Consider the following 24242-nt stretch of genomic DNA (forward strand, 5'->3'; position numbering starts at 1 on the left):
ATACTTCTGCTGCATCCAGTAAAACATAGAGATTGGCCTGCTTTAAAGGTTGACCATGTCCTTCATGGGTGTCTGTCAATATGATACTTCCCTGCTGCAAAGCTTACATTCGAAACGCCAGAACAACTAGGCCCAGAGCACAAAGATGCAGTCAGGTTGAAATAACGAGATACTGAAGAGCAATTTTATATTTCAGAGTGGGAAAAGCAAATATGACCCCGACGTGATTTCAACACGCAACCTTCTGATCTGGAGTCAGACGCGCTACCATTGCGCCACGAGGTCCTTGTGACAGTCCACCTGGTGTGTCTGATGACAGAATAAAGGTAGGAGACGTACATGCACCTGCAGAGCCTCATTGCTTCTTTAAGTAGACTGGCTAGGGTAGCTTCCTTCTGTGCATCAGTACACGCTGCAGCCAAACCCTTCCCATGAAGTCTTGATGTTTATGAATTGAATGGCAAGTTTTGAAAAACTAAAGCAAGCGAGAAGAATTGCTTGCAGTTTATTGGATTTTTTGGACGTCAGCAGACGAGACCTGCGAGAGGTAAACAGAAGTCCATAGTTGGTCACGCTGAATTTTTGAGCCAAAATGCACCATCCCTGGGTGGGCTTGAACCACCAACCTTTCGGTTAACAGCCGAACGCGCTAACCGATTGCGCCACAGAGACTCATGCATTTCTTACACAGGGGCCTGATTGGTGTGCTGTTTGCTTATGCTTCCCAGGCAACCTGAAAATATTTCTAAAATAGCTCTTTTTCCCACAGCAAATCAGGGTATCAAGCACTTCCCTACCTCCCCTAATCCACAAACACAGGGGATTTAGTAGAGGACAGAGCCCATCAACAGTGCACCAAATGTCCTCTGTGTAGGCATAACTTGCTATGAGGAGAAAGCCACAGTTGCGCACTTGTGTTAAAAGGGGACAGTAGGCTGAACCCAGAGAACACGGGAGAAATGACTCGGGTTTACTGAGTGGAACACTCTGTGTCTTTGTGCCAAAAACAGCAGCGTCTTTTCGGTTAACAGCCGAACGGGCTAACCAATTGCGCCACAGAGACTCACTGGCATGTGTGTTCTGCCTTTGGCCTGATTGCATTGCTATTTTTTTCTGATTGGCAGAAAACCTGAACTTTTTTCTGAAAAAGGCATGCCTCTCTTAGCACTGCAGTGCATTAGACTGCTCCCTTGCTTCCCTGAGTCCCCAAATACACAACCACCCTGGGCACAATAGAAGACACATTCCAGCAGATTTAGCAAGAGTGCACCAAGGATTCTATATGTAGGTACCTTGCTGAGAAGCAAGACCTGCAGTTGCATTCTTCTGTTAAAAGAGGGCAGCAGAGTGCACCAAGAGAACTTGGGGGAAGTAGCTTATGTTAACTACTTGCCATGCTCTTTATAGATCCCTCTGTTTGACTGGGTGAATTCTAATTTCTGGGGTAGAGTAAGCAATTTTTGGATCTAGATGCTGTGCGCAACAGGAATGCTATATACTGCACTGTACTGCTACTGAAAAGTTACCAATTTTTTTTTTAAAACTTTGGTTTTATTGGTATTTTAAAGAGTATAACAAGCAGGCAATATTTGTAATCAGCAGTTAATCACAGTGCACTTGCCCAGCAAACTCCCCCCCCCACCCCCCCAACAGCCCCCCCCTTCAAACCCCCCTCCCCCCACCCCTCGTTTTACCAACTCGAACCATAACATTGGGAAATTTGGACTTTTCTTTTGCGTCCATTACTTTGGTAGTGAGTGTGAGCGTCGGCATAATCTGGTGGCTGACGGCCGACCGAATGTCCCCGGGCCGTGGGCACACATTCCGTCCTTGGGGTCCCTGGTACTTTATCGTACAGTCTTTCGGCCTAGTCTCCTCGAGCCCCGCTCGGCCCCTCCCCTCAGGCCTCAGTGCACATCCCATCCCCAGGCCTCCCTTACCCCCTGCCAATTTTCAAGGAATGACCCGGAATCATTGTTCACCATGGCAGTTAGTTTGTCCATTAGAAACAAGTTTTTCAATTTCTTCAGCCAGTCAGCCTTGGACGGGGTCTCCGGGCTCTTCCATTTCTGTGCCAATGCCACTCTCCCCGCCCGTAGCATCGTTTCCCACATTCTGGGGTACCTGTAGAGGTCCGAGGACTCTGGCGGGAGGCCCAACAGCACCACCAGGGGATCCTGGGGAAGCAGTTCCTCTGTGACCTCAGCCATCCAGCCCCTCACCTCTGCCCAGTATGCCTGCACTTTCGGGCAGTGCCACCACATGTGGCCTCGTGAGCCCCTCTGGCCGCAGCCCCTCGGGCAATCGGGGGAGACCGCCGTAAACATTTTAGACAATTTCACCGGGTCCCTGTGCCAGCCCTGAAGAATCTTAAAGTTATGTTCCATGTCTGCAGTGTACAAATTACCATGGAAAGCAATTTTGAAGATCCTTGCCCAGGCGTCTTCCGAAATCTCCTCCCCTGCGAGATCATTCCAATATGAGCGAAAGCCCCTCCGTTCTACCAAGTTCTCAGTATTGAGGATTCTATACATTCCGGAGACGGCTCCCTTTCTAGAGGTCGCCATATCCAGGAACTTCTCGAAGGGGGTCAACTGCCTCCTCAAGTTCTCTCCCCATGTTGGGTCGCAGAGGATTCCCTTCAAGCGCAGGTATTCAAACACAGAAAGAGACCCCCGCCCAATGGCGTCCCTTAGGTCCTCGTAGGGCAGGAATTCCCCCTCCCGGAACAGCTGTCCCACCCACTCCAGCCCCGAGTCAGACCACGCCTGTGCTTTGGAAAAACCTCTGTTGCCCAATCTGAACGGGTGTCCCCAGAGAGAGGACATTGGGGATGGCCACGTCGTTAGGTGCGCCGTCCGGGGGCCCTCCCTCCAGACCGCCCAAAGGACCCCCAGGGTGGGGTGGGATTTCAATCTGTTTGGGATGAACTTGTGTGGTGCCCAGAGAAGATCGCGTACCTTGAGGGGGTGAGCGTCCATGTCCTCCAGGTAAGACCAGTAGGTGCCCATCCCCTCCCTCATGTGCTCCAGCAGGACTCGCAACTGGGCGGCTCGGAAATAGAGCTGGAGGTCAGGCAAGCCGAACCCTCCCTCCTCCCTCGGCAAGGTCAAGACCGCCCTCGCAGTCCTCGGGGTCCTACCCTGCCAGATGAACTCTCGGACCGCGATCTGTAGTGTCCTCATGAGGTGGTCGGGAATATTGGATGGGAGAGAGGTAAAGAGATACAACAGGCGTGGCAGCACGTTCATCTTTACTGCCGTCATACGGCCGTACCAAGACAGGATCATGGAGCTCCACCTCCTGAGGTCCCTGGTAATGCTAGCCAGGGCCGGGTCATAGTTGGCGGGGGCCAGTTGGGATAAGTCTCTGGTGAGGAGGACTCCCAGGTAGCGAACAGAAGCCCCGCCCACTGTGATGCCGTGAATAGTTCCCACGGGGTCCAGAGCCGGGTCGTTTACCCGCATGGGGAGAAGGACTGATTTGGAAGCGTTGATTTTTAGCCCCGAGAAGTGCCCAAATGCGTTCACCAGGGACAGGAGGGGGGGGAGGGAGGCCGCGGGGTCCACCAGGTACGCCAGGATGTCATCGGCGAACAGGGAGAGCTTAAATTCCACCTCCCCTCTCGTTATCCCTCTGATCTCCGGGTGCGACCTCACCGCTATGGCCAAAGGTTCCATCGTTAAAATATACAACAGGGGGGACAGTGGACACCCCTGTCTCGTGCCCCGTGAGAGGACGAAGGGGTCCGACAATGTGCCGTTCACTTGTACCCTGGCCTTCGGAGCTCTGTAAAGAGCCGTCACCCAGCCCCTGATATGAGCCCCAAATCCCATTCTCTGGAGGAGTAGCTCCATATATCGCCATTCGACCCGGTCGAACGCTTTCTCCGAGTCCAGAGAGAGGAGGCTCGCGTCAAGTTCGGAGTTCTGGGCGTAGTGGATCAGGTTTATAGTCTTACGGATGTTGTCTGAGCCCTGCCTACCCCTTACAAACCCCACCTGGTCTCCATGGATCAGTGTCGGCAGAATCTTCTCCATCCGTTTCCCAATGATTTTGGCAAGGACCTTGACATCAATATTTAGGAGAGATATAGGGCGATATGAGGAACAATCAGTGGGGTCCTTACCTTCCTTGGGAAGGACTACAATTATGGCCTCCATCATGGAGTCTGGGAGGGTCCCCCCCTCTAAAACTGCATTGAAAACCTTTGCTAAGTGAGGGGCCAGAGTAGAGCGATACCGTTTATAGAAGGACACTGTGAAGCCATCTTCCCCGGGGGAGGTCCCCGCCTTCATCCCGCTAATGGCGTTGCCCACCTCTTCCTCGGTCACCAGCCCCTCCAGACCCTCGGCCATCTCCCCGGACAGGGCCGGTATCTGAACCGAGTTGAGGAACCCCTCTATCTCCTCGTCCCGCCCGTCATATTCCGAGGTGTAGAGTTTTTCGTAGTATCTCCGGAAGGCCTCTCCTATGTGGGGAGTGTCATGGCCCATAATCCCCCCTTCACTCCTCACTGCCTTTACCATTCTATCCCTCTGGACCTCCCTCAGTTTCCAGGCTAAAAGTTACCAATTTTACAGGATGTTCAGGTAAGCTTTGTTTCAGAAAACAACTTGCTAGAGGCACTAAGACAGATTACTGGGACAAAGGAAGAGTGTTTGGGGATTAGCACATCTCCTATGAAAGGTACAGTCACGCCCGAGACAACTCTGAGTGTCACCTCAAATTCTAAGAAATGCAAACTAGGGACCTATGCTTTTTATTGCCAGTGGATCTTTGTGTTTCAGACAAATGTGCACGCCTCCCAGAGCCCCTTGCAATGCACTTAGGGAAATGGGGGAAGGTGCTGTGCAACCCTCTCGCTGACAATGTCTCTCTTGTCTATAATGTATCTATGAGAGAGAGAGAAATAGGCAATGCGAGAGTGAAAAAGTAAAATGGAAATGTGTCTACTGAGACCAGTATAAGGGGAAATCCTCACAATCCAGGACCGACAGTTGATTGGGAGGGCGCTTACAGTTTTCTGACACCAGACCGGTACCTGAACTCACAAACCCAAACTACAAAGTGATGGGCATTGCCACTAGACTGCCGACCCCCTTTCGGGGCCCCAGCATATATCCTTTAGTCACACCTAGAGTTCCCAGGACAGTGCAGCATTCAGCGATTACACGAAAATATTGACAGCGCTAGGAGGCCATGCAAATGGCAGAGGTATGCTTTACAAAGCCCACGTAGCGTGCACAAAACAGCACATCAGTCAGGCCCACTTGAAGAGATGGTAAAGAGGAAATACTTCTGCTGCATCCAGTAAAACATAGAGATTGGCCTGCTTTAAAGGTTGACCATGTCCTTCATGGGTGTCTGTCAATATGATACTTCCCTGCTGCAAAGCTTACATTCGAAACGCCAGAACAACTAGGCCCAGAGCACAAAGATGCAGTCAGGTTGAAATAACGAGATACTGAAGAGCAATTTTATATTTCAGAGTGGGAAAAGCAAATATGACCCCGACGTGATTTCAACACGCAACCTTCTGATCTGGAGTCAGACGCGCTACCATTGCGCCACGAGGTCCTTGTGACAGTCCACCTGGTGTGTCTGATGACAGAATAAAGGTAGGAGACGTACATGCACCTGCAGAGCCTCATTGCTTCTTTAAGTAGACTGGCTAGGATAGCTTCCTTCTGTGCATCAGTACACGCTGCAGCCAAACCCTTCCCATGAAGTCTTGATGTTTATGAATTGAATGGCAAGTTTTGAAAAACTAAAGCAAGCGAGAAGAATTGCTTGCAGTTTATTGGATTTTTTGGACGTCAGCAGACGAGACCTGCGAGAGGTAAACAGAAGTCCATAGTTGGTCACGCTGAATTTTTGAGCCAAAATGCACCATCCCTGGGTGGGCTTGAACCACCAACCTTTCGGTTAACAGCCGAACGCGCTAACCGATTGCGCCACAGAGACTCATGCAGTTCTTACACAGGGGCCTGATTGGTGTGCTGTTTGCTTATGCTTCCCAGGCAACCTGAAAATATTGCTAAAATAGCTCTTTTTCCCACAGCAAATCAGGGTATCAAGCACTTCCCTACCTCCCCTAATCCACAAACACAGGGGATTTAGTAGAGGACAGAGCCCATCAACAGTGCACCAAATGTCCTCTGTGTAAGCATAACTTGCTATGAGGAGAAAGCCACAGTTGCGCACTTGTGTTAAAAGGGGACAGTAGGCTGAACCCAGAGAACACGGGAGAAATGACTCGGGTTTACTGAGTGGAACACTCTGTGTCTTTGTGCCAAAAACAGCAGCGTCTTTTCGGTTAACAGCCGAACGGGCTAACCAATTGCGCCACAGAGACTCACTGGCATGTGTGTTCTGCCTTTGGCCTGATTGCATTGCTATTTTTTTCTGATTGGCAGAAAACCTGAACTTTTTTCTGAAAAAGGCATGCCTCTCTTAGCACTGCAGTGCATTAGACTGCTCCCTTGCTTCCCTGAGTCCCCAAATACACAACCACCCTGGGCACAATAGAAGACACATTCCAGCAGATTTAGCAAGAGTGCACCAAGGATTCTATATGTAGGTACCTTGCTGAGAAGCAAGACCTGCAGTTGCATTCTTCTGTTAAAAGAGGGCAGCAGAGTGCACCAAGAGAACTTGGGGGAAGTAGCTTATGTCAACTACTTGCCATGCTCTTTATAGATCCCTCTGTTTGACTGGGTGAATTCTAATTTCTGGGGTAGAGTAAGCAATTTTTGGATCTAGATGCTGTGCGCAACAGGAATGCTATACACTGCACTGTACTGCTACTGAAAAGTTACCAACTTTACAGGATGTTCAGGTAAGCTTTGTTTCAGAAAACAACTTGCTAGAGGCACTAAGACAGATTACTGGGACAAAGGAAGAGGGTTTGGGGATTAGCACATCTCCTATGAAAGGTACAGTCACGCCCGAGACAACTCTGAGTGTCACCTCAAATTCTAAGAAATGCAAACTAGGGACCTACGCTTTTTATTGCCAGTGGATCTTTGTGTTTCAGACAAATGTGCACGCCTCCCAGAGCCCCTTGCAATGCACTTAGGGAAAGGGGGGAAGGTGCTGTGAAGCCCTCTCGCTGACAATGTCTCTCTTGTCTATAATGTAACTATGAGAGAGAGAGAAATAGGCAATGCGAGAGTGAAAAAGTAAAATGGAAATGTGTCTACTGAGACCAGTATAAGGGGAAATCCTCACAATCCAGGACCGACAGTTGATTGGGAGGGCGCTTACAGGTTTCCGACACCAGACCGGTACCTGAACTCACAAACCCAAACTGCAAAGTGATGCCCATTGCCACTAGACTGCCGACCCCCTTTCGGGGCCCCAACATATATCCTTTAGTCACACCTAGAGTTCCCAGGACAGTGCAGCATTCAGCGATTACACGAAAATATTGACAGCGCTAGGAGGCCATGCAAATGGCAGAGGTATGCTTTACAAAGCCCACGTAGCGTGCACAAAACAGCACATCAGTCAGGCCCACTTGAAGAGATGGTAAAGAGGAAATACTTCTGCTGCATCCAGTAAAACATAGAGATTGGCCTGCTTTAAAGGTTGACCATGTCCTTCATGGGTGTCTGTCAATATGATACTTCCCTGCTGCAAAGCTTACATTCGAAACGCCAGAACAACTAGGCCCAGAGCACAAAGATGCAGTCAGGTTGAAATAACGAGATACTGAAGAGCAATTTTGTATTTCAGAGTGGGAAAAGCAAATATGACCCCGACGTGATTTGAACACGCAACCTTCTGATTTGGAGTCAGACGCGCTACCATTGCGCCACAAGGTCCTTGTGGCAGTCCACCTGGTGTGTCTGATGACAGAATAAAGGTAGGAGACGTACATGCACCTGCAGAGCCTCATTGCTTCTTTAAGTAGACTGGCTAGGATAGCTTCCTTCTGTGCATCAGTACACGCTGCAGCCAAACCCTTCCCATGAAGTCTTGATGTTTATGAATTGAATGGCAAGTTTTGAAAAACTAAAGCAAGCGAGAAGAATTGCTTGCAGTTTATTGGATTTTTTGGACGTCAGCAGACGAGACCTGCGAGAGGTAAACAGAAGTCCATAGTTGGTCACGCTGAATTTTTGAGCCAAAATGCACCGTCCCTGGGTGGGCTTGAACCACCAACCTTTCGGTTAACAGCCGAACGCGCTAACCGATTGCGCCACAGAGACTCATGCTGTTCTTACACAGGGGCCTGATTGGTGTGCTGTTTGCTTATGCTTCCCAGGCAACCTGAAAATATTTCTAAAATAGCTCTTTTTCCCACAGCAAATCAGGGTATCAAGCACTTCCCTACCTCCCCTAATCCACAAACACAGGGGATTTAGTAGAGGACAGAGCCCATCAACAGTGCACCAAATGTCCTCTGTGTAGGCATAACTTGCTATGAGGAGAAAGCCACAGTTGCGCACTTGTGTTAAAAGGGGACAGTAGGCTGAACCCAGAGAACACGGGAGAAATGACTCAGGTTTACTGAGTGGAACACTGTGTCTTTGTGCCAAAAACAGCAGCGTCTTTTCGGTTAACAGCCAAACGCGCTAACCAATTGTGCCACAGAGACTCACTGGCATGTGTGTTCTGCCTTTGGCCTGATTGCATTGCTATTTTTTTCTGATTGGCAGAAAACCTGAACTTTTTTCTGAAAAAGGCATGCCTCTCTTAGCACTGCAGTGCATTAGACTGCTCCCTTGCTTCCCTGAGTCCCCAAATACACAACCACCTTGGGCACAATAGAAGACACATTCCAGCAGATTTAGCAAGAGTGCACCAAGGTTTCTATATGTAGGTACCTTGCTGAGAAGCAAGACCTGCAGTTGCATTCTTCTGTTAAAAGAGGGCAGCAGAGTGCACCAAGAGAACTTGGGGGAAGTAGCTTATGTTAACTACTTGCCATGCTCTTTATAGATCCCTCTGTTTGACTGGGTGAATTCTAATTTCTGGGGTAGAGTAAGCAATTTTTGGATCTAGATGCTGTGCGCAACAGGAATGCTATATACTGCACTGTACTGCTACTGAAAAGTTACCAATTTTACAGGATGTTCAGGTAAGCTTTGTTTCAGAAAACAACTTGCTAGAGGCCCTAGGACAGATTACTGGGACAAAGGAAGAGGGTTTGGGGATTAGCACATCTCCTATGAAAGGTACAGTCACGCCCGAGACAACTCTGAGTGCCTCCTCAAATTCTAAGAAATGCGAACAGGGGTCCTACGCCTTTTATTGCCAGTGGATCTTTGTGTTTCAGATAAATGTGCACGCCTCCCAGAGCCCCATGCAATGCACTTAGGAAAATGGGGGAAGGTGCTGTGCAACCCTCTCGCTGACAATGTCTCTCTTGTCTATAATGTATCTATGAGAGAGAGAGAAAGAGGCAATGCGAGAGTGAAAAAGTAAAATGGAAATGTGTCTACTGAGACCAGTATAAGGGGAAATCCTCACAATCCAGGAACGACAGTTGATTGGGAGGGCGCTTACAGTTTTCTGACACCAGACCGGTACCTGAACTCACAAACCCAAACTACAAAGTGATGGGCATTGCCACTAGACTGCCGACCCCCTTTCGGGGCCCCAGCATATATCCTTTAGTCACACCTAGAGTTCCCAGGACAGTGCAGCATTCAGCGATTACACGAAAATATTGACAGCGCTAGGAGGCCATGCAAATGGCAGAGGTATGCTTTACAAAGCCCACGTAGCGTGCACAAAACAGCACATCAGTCAGGCCCACTTGAAGAGATGGTAAAGAGGAAATACTTCTGCTGCATCCAGTAAAACATAGAGATTGGCCTGCTTTAAAGGTTGACCATGTCCTTCATGGGTGTCTGTCAATATGATACTTCCCTGCTGCAAAGCTTACATTCGAAACGCCAGAACAACTAGGCCCAGAGCACAAAGATGCAGTCAGGTTGAAATAACGAGATACTGAAGAGCAATTTTATATTTCAGAGTGGGAAAAGCAAATATGACCCCGACGTGATTTCAACACGCAACCTTCTGATCTGGAGTCAGACGCGCTACCATTGCGCCACGAGGTCCTTGTGACAGTCCACCTGGTGTGTCTGATGACAGAATAAAGGTAGGAGACGTACATGCACCTGCAGAGCCTCATTGCTTCTTTAAGTAGACTGGCTAGGATAGCTTCCTTCTGTGCATCAGTACACGCTGCAGCCAAACCCTTCCCATGAAGTCTTGATGTTTATGAATTGAATGGCAAGTTTTGAAAAACTAAAGCAAGCGAGAAGAATTGCTTGCAGTTTATTGGATTTTTTGGACGTCAGCAGACGAGACCTGCGAGAGGTAAACAGAAGTCCATAGTTGGTCACGCTGAATTTTTGAGCCAAAATGCACCATCCCTGGGTGGGCTTGAACCACCAACCTTTCGGTTAACAGCCGAACGCGCTAACCGATTGCGCCACAGAGACTCATGCAGTTCTTACACAGGGGCCTGATTGGTGTGCTGTTTGCTTATGCTTCCCAGGCAACCTGAAAATATTTCTAAAATAGCTCTTTTTCCCACAGCAAATCAGGGTATCAAGCACTTCCCTACCTCCCCTAATCCACAAACACAGGGGATTTAGTAGAGGACAGAGCCCATCAACAGTGCACCAAATGTCCTCTGTGTAGGCATAACTTGCTATGAGGAGAAAGCCACAGTTGCGCACTTGTGTTAAAAGGGGACAGTAGGCTGAACCCAGAGAACACGGGAGAAATGACTCGGGTTTACTGAGGGGAACACTCTGTGTCTTTGTGCCAAAAACAGCAGCGTCTTTTCGGTTAACAGCCGAACGGGCTAACCAATTGCGCCACAGAGACTCACTGGCATGTGTGTTCTGCCTTTGGCCTGATTGCATTGCTATTTTTTTCTGATTGGCAGAAAACCTGAACTTTTTTCTGAAAAAGGCATGCCTCTCTTAGCACTGCAGTGCATTAGACTGCTCCCTTGCTTCCCTGAGTCCCTAAATACACAACCACCCTGGGCACAATAGAAGACACATTCCAGCAGATTTAGCAAGAGTGCACCAAGGATTCTATATGTAGGTACCTTGCTGAGAAGCAAGACCTGCAGTTGCATTCTTCTGTTAAAAGAGGGCAGCAGAGTGCACCAAGAGAACTTGGGGGAAGTAGCTTATGTTAACTACTTGCCATGCTCTTTATAGATCCCTCTGTTTGACTGGGTGAATTCTAATTTCTGGGGTAGAGTAAGCAATTTTTGGATCTAGATGCTGTGCGCAACAGGAATGCTATATACTGCACTGTACTGCTACTGAAAAGTTACCAACTTTACAGGATGTTCAGGTAAGCTTTGTTTCAGAAAACAACTTGCTAGAGGCACTAAGACAGATTACTGGCACAAAGGAAGAGGGTTTGGGGATTAGCACATCTCCTATGAAAGGTACAGTCACGCCCGAGACAACTCTGAGTGTCACCTCAAATTCTAAGAAATGCAAACTAGGGACCTACGCTTTTTATTGCCAGTGGATCTTTGTGTTTCAGACAAATGTGCACGCCTCCCAGAGCCCCTTGCAATGCACTTAGGGAAATGGGGGAAGGTGCTGTGAAGCCCTCTCGCTGACAATGTCTCTCTTGTCTATAATGTATCTATGAGAGAGAGAGAAATAGGCAATGCGAGAGTGAAAAAGTAAAATGGAAATGTGTCTACTGAGACCAGTATAAGGGGAAATCCTCACAATCCAGGACCGACAGTTGATTGGGAGGGCGCTTACAGGTTTCCGACACCAGACCGGTACCTGAACTCACAAACCCAAACTGCAAAGTGATGGGCATTGCCACTAGACTGCCGACCCCCTTTCGGGGCCCCAGCATATATCCTTTAGTCACACCTAGAGTTCCCAGGACAGTGCAGCATTCAGCGATTACACGAAAATATTGACAGCGCTAGGAGGCCATGCAAATGGCAGAGGTATGCTTTACAAAGCCCACGTAGCGTGCACAAAACAGCACATCAGTCAGGCCCACTTGAAGAGATGGTAAAGAGGAAATACTTCTGCTGCATCCAGTAAAACATAGAGATTGGCCTGCTTTAAAGGTTGACCATGTCCTTCATGGGTGTCTGTCAATATGATACTTCCTTGCTGCAAAGCTTACATTCGAAACGCCAGAACAACTAGGCCCAGAGCACAAAGATGCAGTCAGGTTGAAATAACGAGATACTGAAGAGCAATTTTGTATTTCAGAGTGGGAAAAGGAAGTATGACCCCGACGTGATTTGAACACACAACCTTCTGATCTGGAGTCAGACGCGCTACCATTGCGCCACGAGGTCCTTGTGGCAATCCACCTGGTGTGTCTGATGACAGAATAAAGGTAGGAGACGTACATGCACCTGCAGAGCCTCATTGCTTCTTTAGGTAGACTGGCTAGGATAGCTTCCTTCTGTGCATCAGTACACGCTGCAGCCAAACCCTTCCCATGAAGTCTTGATGTTTATGAATTGAATGGCAAGTTTTGAAAAACTAAAGCAAGCGAGAAGAATTGCTTACAGTTTATTGGATTTTTTGGACGTCAGCAGACGAGACCTGCGAGAGGTAAACAGAAGTTCATAGTTGGTCATGCTGAATTTTCCCTGGGTGGGCTTGAACCACCAACCTTTCGGTTAACAGCCGAACGCGCTAAACGATTGCGCCACAGAGACTCATGCAGTGCTTACACTGGGGCCTGATTGGTGTGCTGTTTGCTTATGCTTCCCAGGCAACCTGAAAATATTTCTAAAATAGCTCTATTTCCCACAGCAAATCAGGGTATCAAGCACTTCCCTACCTCCCCTAATCCACAAACACAGGGGATTTAGTAGAGGACAGAGCCCATCAACAGTGCACCAAATGTCCTCTGTGTAGGCATAACTTGCTATGAGGAGAAAGCCACAGTTGCGCACTTGTGTTAAAAGGGGACAGTAGGCTGAACCCAGAGAACACGGGAGAAATGACTCAGGTTTACTGAGTGGAACACTCTGTGTCTTTGTGCCAAAAACAGCAGCGTCTTTTCGGTTAACAGCCGAACGCGCTAACCAATTGTGCCACAGAGACTCACTGGCATGTGTGTTCTGCCTTTGGCCTGATTGCATTGCTATTTTTTTCTGATTGGCAGAAAACATGAACTTTTTTCTGAAAAAGGCATGCCTCTCTTAGCACTGCAGTGCATTAGACTGCTCCCTTGCTTCCCTGAGTCCCCAAATACACAACCACCTTGGGCACAATAGAAGACACATTCCAGCAGATTTAGCAAGAGTGCACCACACCAAGGTTTCTATATGTAGGTACCTTGCTGAGAAGCAAGACCTGCAGTTGCATTCTTCTGTTAAAAGAGGGCAGCAGAGTGCACCAAGAGAACTTGGGGGAAGTAGCTTATGTTAACTACTTGCCATGATCTTTATAGATCCCTCTGTTTGACTGGGTGAATTCTAATTTGTGGGGTAGAGTAAGCAATTTTTGGATCTAGATGCTGTGCGCAACAGGAATGCTATATACTGCACTGTACTGCTACTGAAAAGTTACCAATTTTACAGGATGTTCAGGTAAGCTTTGTTTCAGAAAACAACTTGCTAGAGGCCCTAGGACAGATTACTGGGACAAAGGAAGAGGGTTTGAGGATTAGCACATTTCCTATGAAAGGTACAGTCACGCCCAAGACAACTCTGAGTGCCTCCTCAAATTCTAAGAAATGCGAACTGGGGTCCTACGCCTTTTATTGCCAGTGGATCTTTGTGTTTCAGACAAATGTGCACGCCTCCCATAGCCCCATGCAATGCACTTAGGGAAATGGGGGAAGGTGCTGTGAAGCCCTCTCGCTGACAATGTCTCTCTTGTCTATAATGTATCTATGAGAGAGAGAGAAAGAGACAATGCGAGAGTGAAAAAGTAAAATGGAAATGTGTCTACTGAGACCAGTATAAGGGGAAATCCTCACAATCCAGGACCGACAGTTGATTGGGAGGGCGCTTACAGGTTTCCGACACCAGACCGGTACCTGAACTCACAAACCCAAACTGCAAAGTGATGGGCATTGCCACTAGACTGCCGACCCCCTTTCGGGGCCCCAGCATATATCCTTTAGTCACACCTAGAGTTCCCAGGACAGTGCAGCATTCAGCGATTACACGAAAATATTGACAGCGCTAGGAGGCCATGCAAATTGCAGAGGTATGCTTTACAAAGCCCACGTAGCGTGCACAAAACAGCACATCAGTCAGGCCCACTTGAAGAGATGGTAAAGAGGAAATACTTCTGCTGCATCCAGTAAAACATAGAGATTGGCCTGCTTTAAAAGTTGACCATGTACTTCATGGGTGTCTGTCAATATGATACTTCCCTGCTGCAAAGCTTACATTCGAAACGCCAGAACAACTAGGCCCAGAGCACAAAGATGCAGTCAGGTTGAAATAACGAGATACTGAAGAGCAATTTTATATTTCAGAGTGGGAAAAGCAAATATGACCCCGACGTGATTTGAACACGAAACCTTCTGATCGGGAGTCAAACGCGCTACCATTGCGCCACGAGGTCCTTGTGGCAATCCACCTGGTGTGTCTGATGACAGAATAAAGGTAGGAGACGTGCATGGACCTGCAGAGCCTCATTGCTTCTTTAAGTAGACTGGCTAGGATAGCTTCCTTCTGTGCATCAGTACACGCTGCAGCCAAACCCTTCCCATGAAGTCTTGATGTTTATGAATTGAATGGCAAGTTTTGAAAAACTGAAGCAAGCGAGAAGAATTGCTTGCAGTTTATTGGATTTTTTGGACGTCAGCAGACGAGACCTGCGAGAGGTAAACAGAAGTTCATAGTTGGTCATGCTGAATTTTTGAGCCAAAATGCACCGTCCCTGGGTGGGCTTGAACCACCAACCTTTCGGTTAACAGCCGAACGCGCTAACCGATTGCGCCACAGAGACTCATGCTGTTCTTACGCAGGCGCCTGATTGGTGTGCTGTTTGCTTATGCTTCCCAGGCAACCTGAAAATATTTCTAAAACAGCTCTTTTTCCCACAGCAAATCAGGGTATCAAGCACTTCCCTACCTCCCCTAATCCACAAACACAGGGGATTTAGTAGAGGACAGAGCCCATCAACAGTGCACCAAATGTCCTCCGTGTAGGCATAACTTGCTATGAGGAGAAAGCCACAGTTGCGCACCTGTGTTAAAAGGGGACAGTAGGCTGAACCCAGAGAACACGGGAGAAATGACTCAGGTTTACTGAGTGGAACACTCTGTGTCTTTGTGCCAAAAACAGCAGCGTCTTTTCGGTTAACAGCCGAACGCGCTAACCAATTGCGCCACAGAGACTCACTGGCATGTGTGTTCTGTCTTTGGCCTGATTGCATTGCTATTTTTTTCTGATTGGCAGAAAACCTGAACTTTTTTTCTGAAAAAGGCATGCCTCTCTTAGCACTGCAGTGCATTAGACTGCTCCCTTGCTTCCCTGAATCCCCAAATACACAACCACCCTGGGCACAATAGAAGACACATTCCAGCAGATTTAGCAAGATTGCACCAAGGATTCTATATGTAGGTACCTTGCTGAGAAGCAAGACCTGCAGTTGCATTCTTCTGTTAAAAGAGGGCAGCAGAGTGCACCAAGAGAACTTTGGGGAAGTAGCTTATGTTAACTACTTGCCATGCTCTTTATAGATCCCTCTGTTTGACTGGGTGAATTCTAATTTCTGGGGTAGAGTAAGCAATTTTTGGATCTAGATGCTGTGCGCAACAGGAATGCTATATACTGCACTGTACTGCTACTGAAAAGTTACCAATTTTACAGGATGTTCAGGTAAGCTTTGTTTCAGAAAACAACTTGCTAGAGGCACTAAGACAGATTACTGGGACAAAGGAAGAGGGTTTGGGGATTAGCACATCTCCTATGAAAGGTACAGTCACGCCCGAGACAACTCTGAGTGTCACCTCAAATTCTCAGAAATGCAAACTAGGGACCTACGCTTTTTATTGCCAGTGGATCTTTGTGTTTCAGACAAATGTGCACGCCTCCCAGAGCCCCTTGCAATGCACTTAGGGAAATGGGGGAAGGTGCTGTGGAGCCCTCTCGCTGACAATGTCTCTCTTGTCTATAATGTATCTATGAGAGAGAGAGAAATAGGCAATGCGAGAGTGAAAAAGTAAAATGGAAATGTGTCTACTGAGACCAGTATAAGGGGAAATCCTCACAATCCAGGACCGACAGTTGATTGGGAGGGCGCTTACAGGTTTCCGACACCAGACCGGTACCTGAACTCACAAACCCAAACTGCAAAGTGATGCCCATTGCCACTAGACTGCCGACCCCCTTTCGGGGTCCCAACATATATCCTTTAGTCACACCTAGAGTTCCCAGGACAGTGCAGCATTCAGCGATTACACGAAAATATTGACAGCGCTAGGAGGCCATGCAAATGGCAGAGGTATGCTTTACAAAGCCACCGTAGCGTGCACAAAACAGCACATCAGTCAGGCCCACTTGAAGAGATGGTAAAGAGGAAATACTTCTGCTGCATCCAGTAAAACATAGAGATTGGCCTGCTTTAAAGGTTGACCATGTCCTTCATGGGTGTCTGTGAATATGATACTTCCCTGCTGCAAAGCTTACATTCGATACGCCAGAACAACTAGGCCCAGAGCACAAAGATGCAGTCAGGTTGAAATAACGAGATACTGAAGAGCAATTTTATATTTCAGAGTGGGAAACGCAAATATGACCCCGACGTGATTTGAACACGAAACCTTCTGATCTGGAGTCAGACGCGCTACCATTGCGCCACGAGGTCCTTGTGGCAATCCACCTGGTGTGTCTGATGACAGAATAAAGGTAGGAGACGTACATGCACCTGCAGAGCCTCATTGCTTCTTTAAGTAGACTGGCTAGGATGGCTTCCTTCTGTGCATCAGTACACGCTGCAGCCAAACCCTTCCCATGAAGTCTTGATGTTTATGAATTGAATGGCAAGTTTTGAAAAACTAAAGCAAGCGAGAAGAATTGCTTGCAGTTTATTGGATTTTTTGGACGTCAGCAGACGAGACCTGCGAGAGGTAAACAGAAGTCCATAGTTGGTCACGCTGAATTTTTGAGCCAAAATGCACCGTCCCTGGGTGGGCTTGAACCACCAACCTTTCGGTTGCTAACCGATTGCGCCACAGAGACTCATGCAGTTCATACACAGGGGCCTGATTGGTGTGCTGTTTGCTTATGCTTCCCAGGCAACCTGAAAATATTTCTAAAATAGCTCTTTTTCCCACAGCAAATCAGGGTATCAAGCACTTCCCTACCTCCCCTAATCCACAAACACAGGGGATTTAGTAGAGGACAGAGCCCATCAACAGTGCACCAAATGTCCTCTGTGTAGGCATAACTTGCTATGAGGAGAAAGCCACAGTTGCGCACCTGTGTTAAAAGGGGACAGTAGGCTGAACCCAGAGAACACGGGAGAAATGACTCAGGTTTACTGAGTGGAACACTCTGTGTCTTTGTGCCAAAAACAGCAGCATCTTTTCGGTTAACAGCCAAACGCGTTAACCAATTGCGCCACAGAGACTCACTGGCATGTGTGTTCTGCCTTTGGCCTGATTGCATTGCTATTTTTTTCTGATTGGCAGAAAACCTGAACTTTTTTCTGAAAAAGGCATGCCTCTCTTAGCACTGCAGTGCATTAGACTGCTCCCTTGCTTCCCTGAGTCCCCAAATACACAACCACCCTGGGCACAATAGAAGACACATTCCAGCAGATTTAGCAAGAGTGCACCAAGGATTCTATATGTAGGTACCTTGCTGAGAAGCAAGACCTGCAGTTGCATTCTTCTGTTAAAAGAGGGCAGCAGAGTGCACCAAGAGAACTTGGGGGAAGTAGCTTATGTTAACTACTTGCCATGCTCTTTATAGATCCCTCTGTTTGACTGGGTGAATTCTAATTTCTGGGGTAGAGTAAGCAATTTTTGGATCTAGATGCTGTGCGCAACAGGAATGCTATATACTGCACTGTACTGCTACTGAAAAGTTACCAATTTTACAGGATGTTCAGGTAAGCTTTGTTTCAGAAAACAACTTGCTAGAGGCACTAAGACAGATTACTGGGACAAAGGAAGAGGGTTTTGGGATTAGCACATCTCCTATGAAAGGTACAGTCACGCCCGAGACAACTCTGAGTGTCACCTCAAATTCTAAGAAATGCAAACTAGGGACCTACGCTTTTTATTGCCAGTGGATCTTTGTGTTTCAGACAAATGTGCACGCCTCCCAGAGCCCCTTGCAATGCACTTAGGGAAATGGGGGAAGGTGCTGTGAAGCCCTCTCGCTGACAATGTCTCTCTTGTCTATAATGTATCTATGAGAGAGAGAGAAATAGGCAATGCGAGAGTGAAAAAGTAAAATGGAAATGTGTCTACTGAGACCAGTATAAGGGGAAATCCTCACAATCCAGGACCGACAGTTGATTGGGAGGGCGCTTACAGGTTTCCGACACCAGACCGGTACCTGAACTCACAAACCCAAACTGCAAAGTGATGGGCATTGCCACTAGACTGCCGACCCCCTTTCGGGGCCCCAACATATATCCTTTAGTCACACCTAGAGTTCCCAGGACAGTGCAGCATTCAGCGATTACACGAAAATATTGACAGCGCTAGGAGGCCATGCAAATGGCAGAGGTATGCTTTACAAAGCCCACGTAGCGTGCACAAAACAGCACATCAGTCAGGCCCACTTGAAGAGATGGTAAAGAGGAAATACTTCTGCTGCATCCAGTAAAACATAGAGATTGGCCTGCTTTAAAGGTTGACCATGTCCTTCATGGGTGTCTGTCAATATGATACTTCCCTGCTGCAAAGCTTACATTCGAAACGCCAGAACAACTAGGCCCAGAGCACAAAGATGCAGTCAGGTTGAAATAACGAGATACTGAAGAGCAATTTTGTATTTCAGAGTGGGAATAGCAAATATGACCCCGACGTGATTTGAACACGCAACCTTCTGATCTGGAGTCAGACGTGCTACCATTGCGCCACGAGGTCCTTGCGGCAATACACCTGGTGTGTCTGATGACAGAATAAAGGTAGGAGACGTACATGCACCTGCAGAGCCTCATTGCTTCTTTAAGTAGACTGGCTAGGATGGCTTCCTTCTGTGCATCAGTACACGCTGCAGCCAAACCCTTCCCATGAAGTCTTGATGTTTATGAATTGAATGGCAAGTTTTGAAAAACTAAAGCAAGCGAGAAGAATTGCTTGCAGTTTATTGGATTTTTTGGACGTCAGCAGACGAGACCTGCGAGAGGTAAACAGAAGTCCATAGTTGGTCACGCTGAATTTTTGAGCCAAAATGCACCGTCCCTGGGTGGGCTTGAACCACCAACCTTTCGGTTAACAGCCGAACGCGCTAACCGATTGCGCCACAGAGACTCATGCAGTTCATACACAGGGGCCTGATTGGTGTGCTGTTTGCTTATGCTTCCCAGGCAACCTGAAAATATTTCTAAAATAGCTCTTTTTCCCACAGCAAATCAGGGTATCAAGCACTTCCCTACCTCCCCTAATCCACAAACACAGGGGATTTAGTAGAGGACAGAGCCCATCAACAGTGCACCAAATGTCCTCTGTGTAGGCATAACTTGCTATGAGGAGAAAGCCACAGTTGCGCACCTGTGTTAAAAGGGGACAGTAGGCTGAACCCAGAGAACACGGGAGAAATGACTCAGGTTTACTGAGTGGAACACTCTGTGTCTTTGTGCCAAAAACAGCAGCATCTTTTCGGTTAACAGCCAAACGCGTTAACCAATTGCGCCACAGAGACTCACTGGCATGTGTGTTCTGCCTTTGGCCTGATTGCATTGCTATTTTTTTCTGATTGGCAGAAAACCTGAACTTTTTTCTGAAAAAGGCATGCCTCTCTTAGCACTGCAGTGCATTAGACTGCTCCCTTGCTTCCCTGAGTCCCCAAATACACAACCACCCTGGGCACAATAGAAGACACATTCCAGCAGATTTAGCAAGAGTGCACCAAGGATTCTATATGTAGGTACCTTGCTGAGAAGCAAGACCTGCAGTTGCATTCTTCTGTTAAAAGAGGGCAGCAGAGTGCACCAAGAGAACTTGGGGGAAGTAGCTTATGTTAACTACTTGCCATGCTCTTTATAGATCCCTCTGTTTGACTGGGTGAATTCTAATTTCTGGGGTAGAGTAAGCAATTTTTGGATCTAGATGCTGTGCGCAACAGGAATGCTATATACTGCACTGTACTGCTACTGAAAAGTTACCAATTTTACAGGATGTTCAGGTAAGCTTTGTTTCAGAAAACAACTTGCTAGAGGCACTAAGACAGATTACTGGGACAAAGGAAGAGGGTTTTGGGATTAGCACATCTCCTATGAAAGGTACAGTCACGCCCGAGACAACTCTGAGTGTCACCTCAAATTCTAAGAAATGCAAACTAGGGACCTACGCTTTTTATTGCCAGTGGATCTTTGTGTTTCAGACAAATGTGCACGCCTCCCAGAGCCCCTTGCAATGCACTTAGGGAAATGGGGGAAGGTGCTGTGAAGCCCTCTCGCTGACAATGTCTCTCTTGTCTATAATGTATCTATGAGAGAGAGAGAAATAGGCAATGCGAGAGTGAAAAAGTAAAATGGAAATGTGTCTACTGAGACCAGTATAAGGGGAAATCCTCACAATCCAGGACCGACAGTTGATTGGGAGGGCGCTTACAGGTTTCCGACACCAGACCGGTACCTGAACTCACAAACCCAAACTGCAAAGTGATGGGCATTGCCACTAGACTGCCGACCCCCTTTCGGGGCCCCAACATATATCCTTTAGTCACACCTAGAGTTCCCAGGACAGTGCAGCATTCAGCGATTACACGAAAATATTGACAGCGCTAGGAGGCCATGCAAATGGCAGAGGTATGCTTTACAAAGCCCACGTAGCGTGCACAAAACAGCACATCAGTCAGGCCCACTTGAAGAGATGGTAAAGAGGAAATACTTCTGCTGCATCCAGTAAAACATAGAGATTGGCCTGCTTTAAAGGTTGACCATGTCCTTCATGGGTGTCTGTCAATATGATACTTCCCTGCTGCAAAGCTTACATTCGAAACGCCAGAACAACTAGGCCCAGAGCACAAAGATGCAGTCAGGTTGAAATAACGAGATACTGAAGAGCAATTTTGTATTTCAGAGTGGGAAAAGCAAATATGACCCCGACGTGATTTGAACACGCAACCTTCTGATCTGGAGTCAGACGTGCTACCATTGCGCCACGAGGTCCTTGCGGCAATACACCTGGTGTGTCTGATGACAGAATAAAGGTAGGAGACGTACATGCACCTGCAGAGCCTCATTGCTTCTTTAAGTAGACTGGCTAGGATGGCTTCCTTCTGTGCATCAGTACACGCTGCAGCCAAACCCTTCCCATGAAGTCTTGATGTTTATGAATTGAATGGCAAGTTTTGAAAAACTAAAGCAAGCGAGAAGAATTGCTTGCAGTTTATTGGATTTTTTGGACGTCAGTAGACGAGACCTGCGAGAGGTAAACAGAAGTCCATAGTTGGTCACGCTGAATTTTTGAGCCAAAATGCACCGTCCCTGGGTGGGCTTGAACCACCAACCTTTCGGTTAACAGCCGAACGCGCTACCCGATTGCGCCACAGAGACTCATGCAGTTCTTACACAGGGGCCTGATTGGTGTGCTGTTTGCTTATGCTTCCCAGGCAACCTGAAAATATTTCTAAAATAGCTATTTTTCCCACAGCAAATCAGGGTATCAAGCACTTCCCTACCTCCCCTAATCCACAAACACAGGGGATTTAGAAGAGGACAGAGCCCATCAACAGTGCACCAAATGTCCTCTGTATAGGCATAACTTGCTATGAGGAGAAAGCCACAGTTGCGCACTTGTGTTAAAAGGGGACAGTAGGCTGAACCCAGGGAACACGGGAGAAATGACTCAGGTTTACTGAGTGGAACACTCTGTGTCTTTCTGCCAAAAACAGCAGCGTCTTTTCGGTTAACAGCCGAACGCGCTAACCAATTGCGCCACAGAGACTCACTGGCATGTGTGTTCTGCCTTTGGCCTGATTGCATTGCTATTTTTTTCTGATTGGCAGAAAACCTGAACTTTTTTCTGAAAAAGGCATGCCTCTCTTAGCACTGCAGTGCATTAGACGGCTCCCTTGCTTCCCTGAGTCCCCAAATACACAACCACCTTGGGCACAATAGAAGACACATTCCAGCAGATTTAGCAAGAGTGCACCAAGGATTCTATTTGTAGGTACCTTGCTGAGAAGCAAGACCTGCAGTTGCATTCTTCTGTTAAAAGAGGGCAGCAGAGTGCACCAAGAGAACTTGGGGGAAGTAGCTTATGTTAACTACTTGCCATGCTCTTTATAGATCCCTCTGTTTGACTGGGTGAATTCTAATTTCTGGGGTAGAGTAAGCAATTTTTGGATCTAGATGCTGTGCGCAACAGGAATGCTATATACTGCACTGTACTGCTACTGAAAAGTTACCAATTTTACAGGATGTTCAGGTAAGCTTTGTTTCAGAAAACAACTTGCTAGAGGCACTAAGACAGATTACTGGGACAAAGGAAGAGGGTTTGGGGATTAGCACATCTCCTATGAAAGGTACAGTCACGCCCGAGACAACTCTGAGTGTCACCTCAAATTCTAAGAAATGCAAACTAGGGACCTACGCTTTTTATTGCCAGTGGATCTTTGTGTTTCAGACAAATGTGCACGCCTCCCAGAGCCCCTTGCAATGCACTTAGGGAAAGGGGGGAAGGTGCTGTGAAGCCCTCTCGCTGACAATGTCTCTCTTGTCTATAATGTATCTATGAGAGAGAGAGAAATAGGCAATGCGAGAGTGAAAAAGTAAAATGGAAATGTGTCTACTGAGACCAGTATAAGGGGAAATCCTCACAATCCAGGACAGACAGTTGATTGGGAGGGCGCTTACAGGTTTCCGACACCAGACCGGTACCTGAACTCACAAACCCAAACTGCAAAGTGATGCCCGTTGCCACTAGACTGCCGACCCCCTTTCGGGGCCCCAACATATATCCTTTAGTCACACCTAGAGTTCCCAGGACAGTGCAGCATTCAGCGATTACACGAAAATATTGACAGCGCTAGGAGGCCATGCAAATGGCAGAGGTATGCTTTACAAAGCCCACGTAGCGTGCACAAAACAGCACATCAGTCAGGCCCACTTGAAGAGATGGTAAAGAGGAAATACTTCTGCTGCATCCAGTAAAACATAGAGATTGGCCCGCTTTAAAGGTTGACCATGTCCTTCATGGGTGTCTGTCAATATGATACTTCCCTGCTGCAAAGCTTACATTCGAAACCCCAGAACAACTAGGCCGAGAGCACAAAGATGCAGTCAGGTTGAAATAACGAGATACTGAAGAGCAATTTTGTATTTCAGAGTGGGAAAAGCAAATATGACCCCGATGTGATTTGAACACGCAACCTTCTGATCTGGAGTCAGACGCGCTACCATTGCGCCACGAGGTCCTTGTGGCAGTCCACCTGGTGTGTCTGATGACAGAATAAAGGTAGGAGACGTACATGCACCTGCAGAGCCTCATTGCTTCTTTAGGTAGACTGGCTAGGATAGCTTCCTTCTGTGCATCAGTACACGCTGCAGCCAAACCCTTCCCATGAAGTCTTGATGTTTATGAATTGAATGGCAAGTTTTGAAAAACTAAAGCAAGCGAGAAGAATTGCTTACAGTTTATTGGATTTTTTGGACGTCAGCAGACGAGACCTGCGAGAGGTAAACAGAAGTTCATAGTTGGTCATGCTGAATTTTTGAGCCAAAATGCATCATCCCTGGGTGGGCTTGAACCACCAACCTTTCGGTTAACAGCCAAACGCGCTAAACGATTGCGCCACAGAGACTCATGCAGTGCTTACACTGGGGCCTGATTGGTGTGCTGTTTGCTTATGCTTCCCAGGCAACCTGAAAATATTTCTAAAATAGCTCTATTTCCCACAGCAAATCAGGGTATCAAGCACTTCCCTACCTCCCCTAATCCACAAACACAGGGGATTTAGTAGAGGACAGAGCCCATCAACAGTGCACCAAATGTCCTCTGTGTAGGCATAACTTGCTATGAGGAGAAAGCCACAGTTGCGCACTTGTGTTAAAAGGGGACAGTAGGCTGAACCCAGAGAAAACGGGAGAAATGACTCAGGTTTACTGAGGGGA

General features: G+C 47.5%; 16 non-coding genes across 16 annotated transcripts; all 16 read right to left on the reverse strand.

Moving 5' to 3' along the window:
- Positions 1–213: 213 nt before the first annotated feature.
- Positions 214–285, reverse strand: TRNAW-CCA (transfer RNA tryptophan (anticodon CCA)). The gene has a single exon. It is a non-coding gene; the product is annotated as a tRNA-Trp (tRNA).
- Positions 286–598: 313 nt separating this feature from the next.
- Positions 599–672, reverse strand: TRNAN-GUU (transfer RNA asparagine (anticodon GUU)). Its single transcript has one exon. It is a non-coding gene; the product is annotated as a tRNA-Asn (tRNA).
- Positions 673–5508: 4836 nt separating this feature from the next.
- On the reverse strand, positions 5509–5580 carry TRNAW-CCA (transfer RNA tryptophan (anticodon CCA)). The gene has a single exon. It is a non-coding gene; the product is annotated as a tRNA-Trp (tRNA).
- A 313-nt stretch (positions 5581–5893) lies between these two features.
- Positions 5894–5967, reverse strand: TRNAN-GUU (transfer RNA asparagine (anticodon GUU)). Its single transcript has one exon. It is a non-coding gene; the product is annotated as a tRNA-Asn (tRNA).
- A 1790-nt stretch (positions 5968–7757) lies between these two features.
- On the reverse strand, positions 7758–7829 carry TRNAW-CCA (transfer RNA tryptophan (anticodon CCA)). The gene has a single exon. It is a non-coding gene; the product is annotated as a tRNA-Trp (tRNA).
- Positions 7830–8142: 313 nt separating this feature from the next.
- On the reverse strand, positions 8143–8216 carry TRNAN-GUU (transfer RNA asparagine (anticodon GUU)). Its single transcript has one exon. It is a non-coding gene; the product is annotated as a tRNA-Asn (tRNA).
- A 1788-nt stretch (positions 8217–10004) lies between these two features.
- On the reverse strand, positions 10005–10076 carry TRNAW-CCA (transfer RNA tryptophan (anticodon CCA)). The gene has a single exon. It is a non-coding gene; the product is annotated as a tRNA-Trp (tRNA).
- A 313-nt stretch (positions 10077–10389) lies between these two features.
- Positions 10390–10463, reverse strand: TRNAN-GUU (transfer RNA asparagine (anticodon GUU)). Its single transcript has one exon. It is a non-coding gene; the product is annotated as a tRNA-Asn (tRNA).
- Positions 10464–12253: 1790 nt separating this feature from the next.
- Positions 12254–12325, reverse strand: TRNAW-CCA (transfer RNA tryptophan (anticodon CCA)). Its single transcript has one exon. It is a non-coding gene; the product is annotated as a tRNA-Trp (tRNA).
- A 2549-nt stretch (positions 12326–14874) lies between these two features.
- TRNAN-GUU (transfer RNA asparagine (anticodon GUU)) lies at positions 14875–14948 on the reverse strand. Its single transcript has one exon. It is a non-coding gene; the product is annotated as a tRNA-Asn (tRNA).
- Positions 14949–16739: 1791 nt separating this feature from the next.
- Positions 16740–16811, reverse strand: TRNAW-CCA (transfer RNA tryptophan (anticodon CCA)). Its single transcript has one exon. It is a non-coding gene; the product is annotated as a tRNA-Trp (tRNA).
- A 2164-nt stretch (positions 16812–18975) lies between these two features.
- TRNAW-CCA (transfer RNA tryptophan (anticodon CCA)) lies at positions 18976–19047 on the reverse strand. The gene has a single exon. It is a non-coding gene; the product is annotated as a tRNA-Trp (tRNA).
- A 313-nt stretch (positions 19048–19360) lies between these two features.
- Positions 19361–19434, reverse strand: TRNAN-GUU (transfer RNA asparagine (anticodon GUU)). Its single transcript has one exon. It is a non-coding gene; the product is annotated as a tRNA-Asn (tRNA).
- A 1790-nt stretch (positions 19435–21224) lies between these two features.
- On the reverse strand, positions 21225–21296 carry TRNAW-CCA (transfer RNA tryptophan (anticodon CCA)). The gene has a single exon. It is a non-coding gene; the product is annotated as a tRNA-Trp (tRNA).
- Positions 21297–21609: 313 nt separating this feature from the next.
- On the reverse strand, positions 21610–21683 carry TRNAN-GUU (transfer RNA asparagine (anticodon GUU)). The gene has a single exon. It is a non-coding gene; the product is annotated as a tRNA-Asn (tRNA).
- A 1790-nt stretch (positions 21684–23473) lies between these two features.
- Positions 23474–23545, reverse strand: TRNAW-CCA (transfer RNA tryptophan (anticodon CCA)). Its single transcript has one exon. It is a non-coding gene; the product is annotated as a tRNA-Trp (tRNA).
- Between the last annotated feature and the right edge of the window lie 697 nt (positions 23546–24242).

The sequence above is a fragment of the Ambystoma mexicanum genome, chromosome 11, assembly GCF_040938575.1.
Source record: "Ambystoma mexicanum isolate Mex_15411 chromosome 11, UKY_AmexF1_1, whole genome shotgun sequence".
NCBI lineage: Eukaryota > Metazoa > Chordata > Amphibia > Caudata > Ambystomatidae > Ambystoma > Ambystoma mexicanum.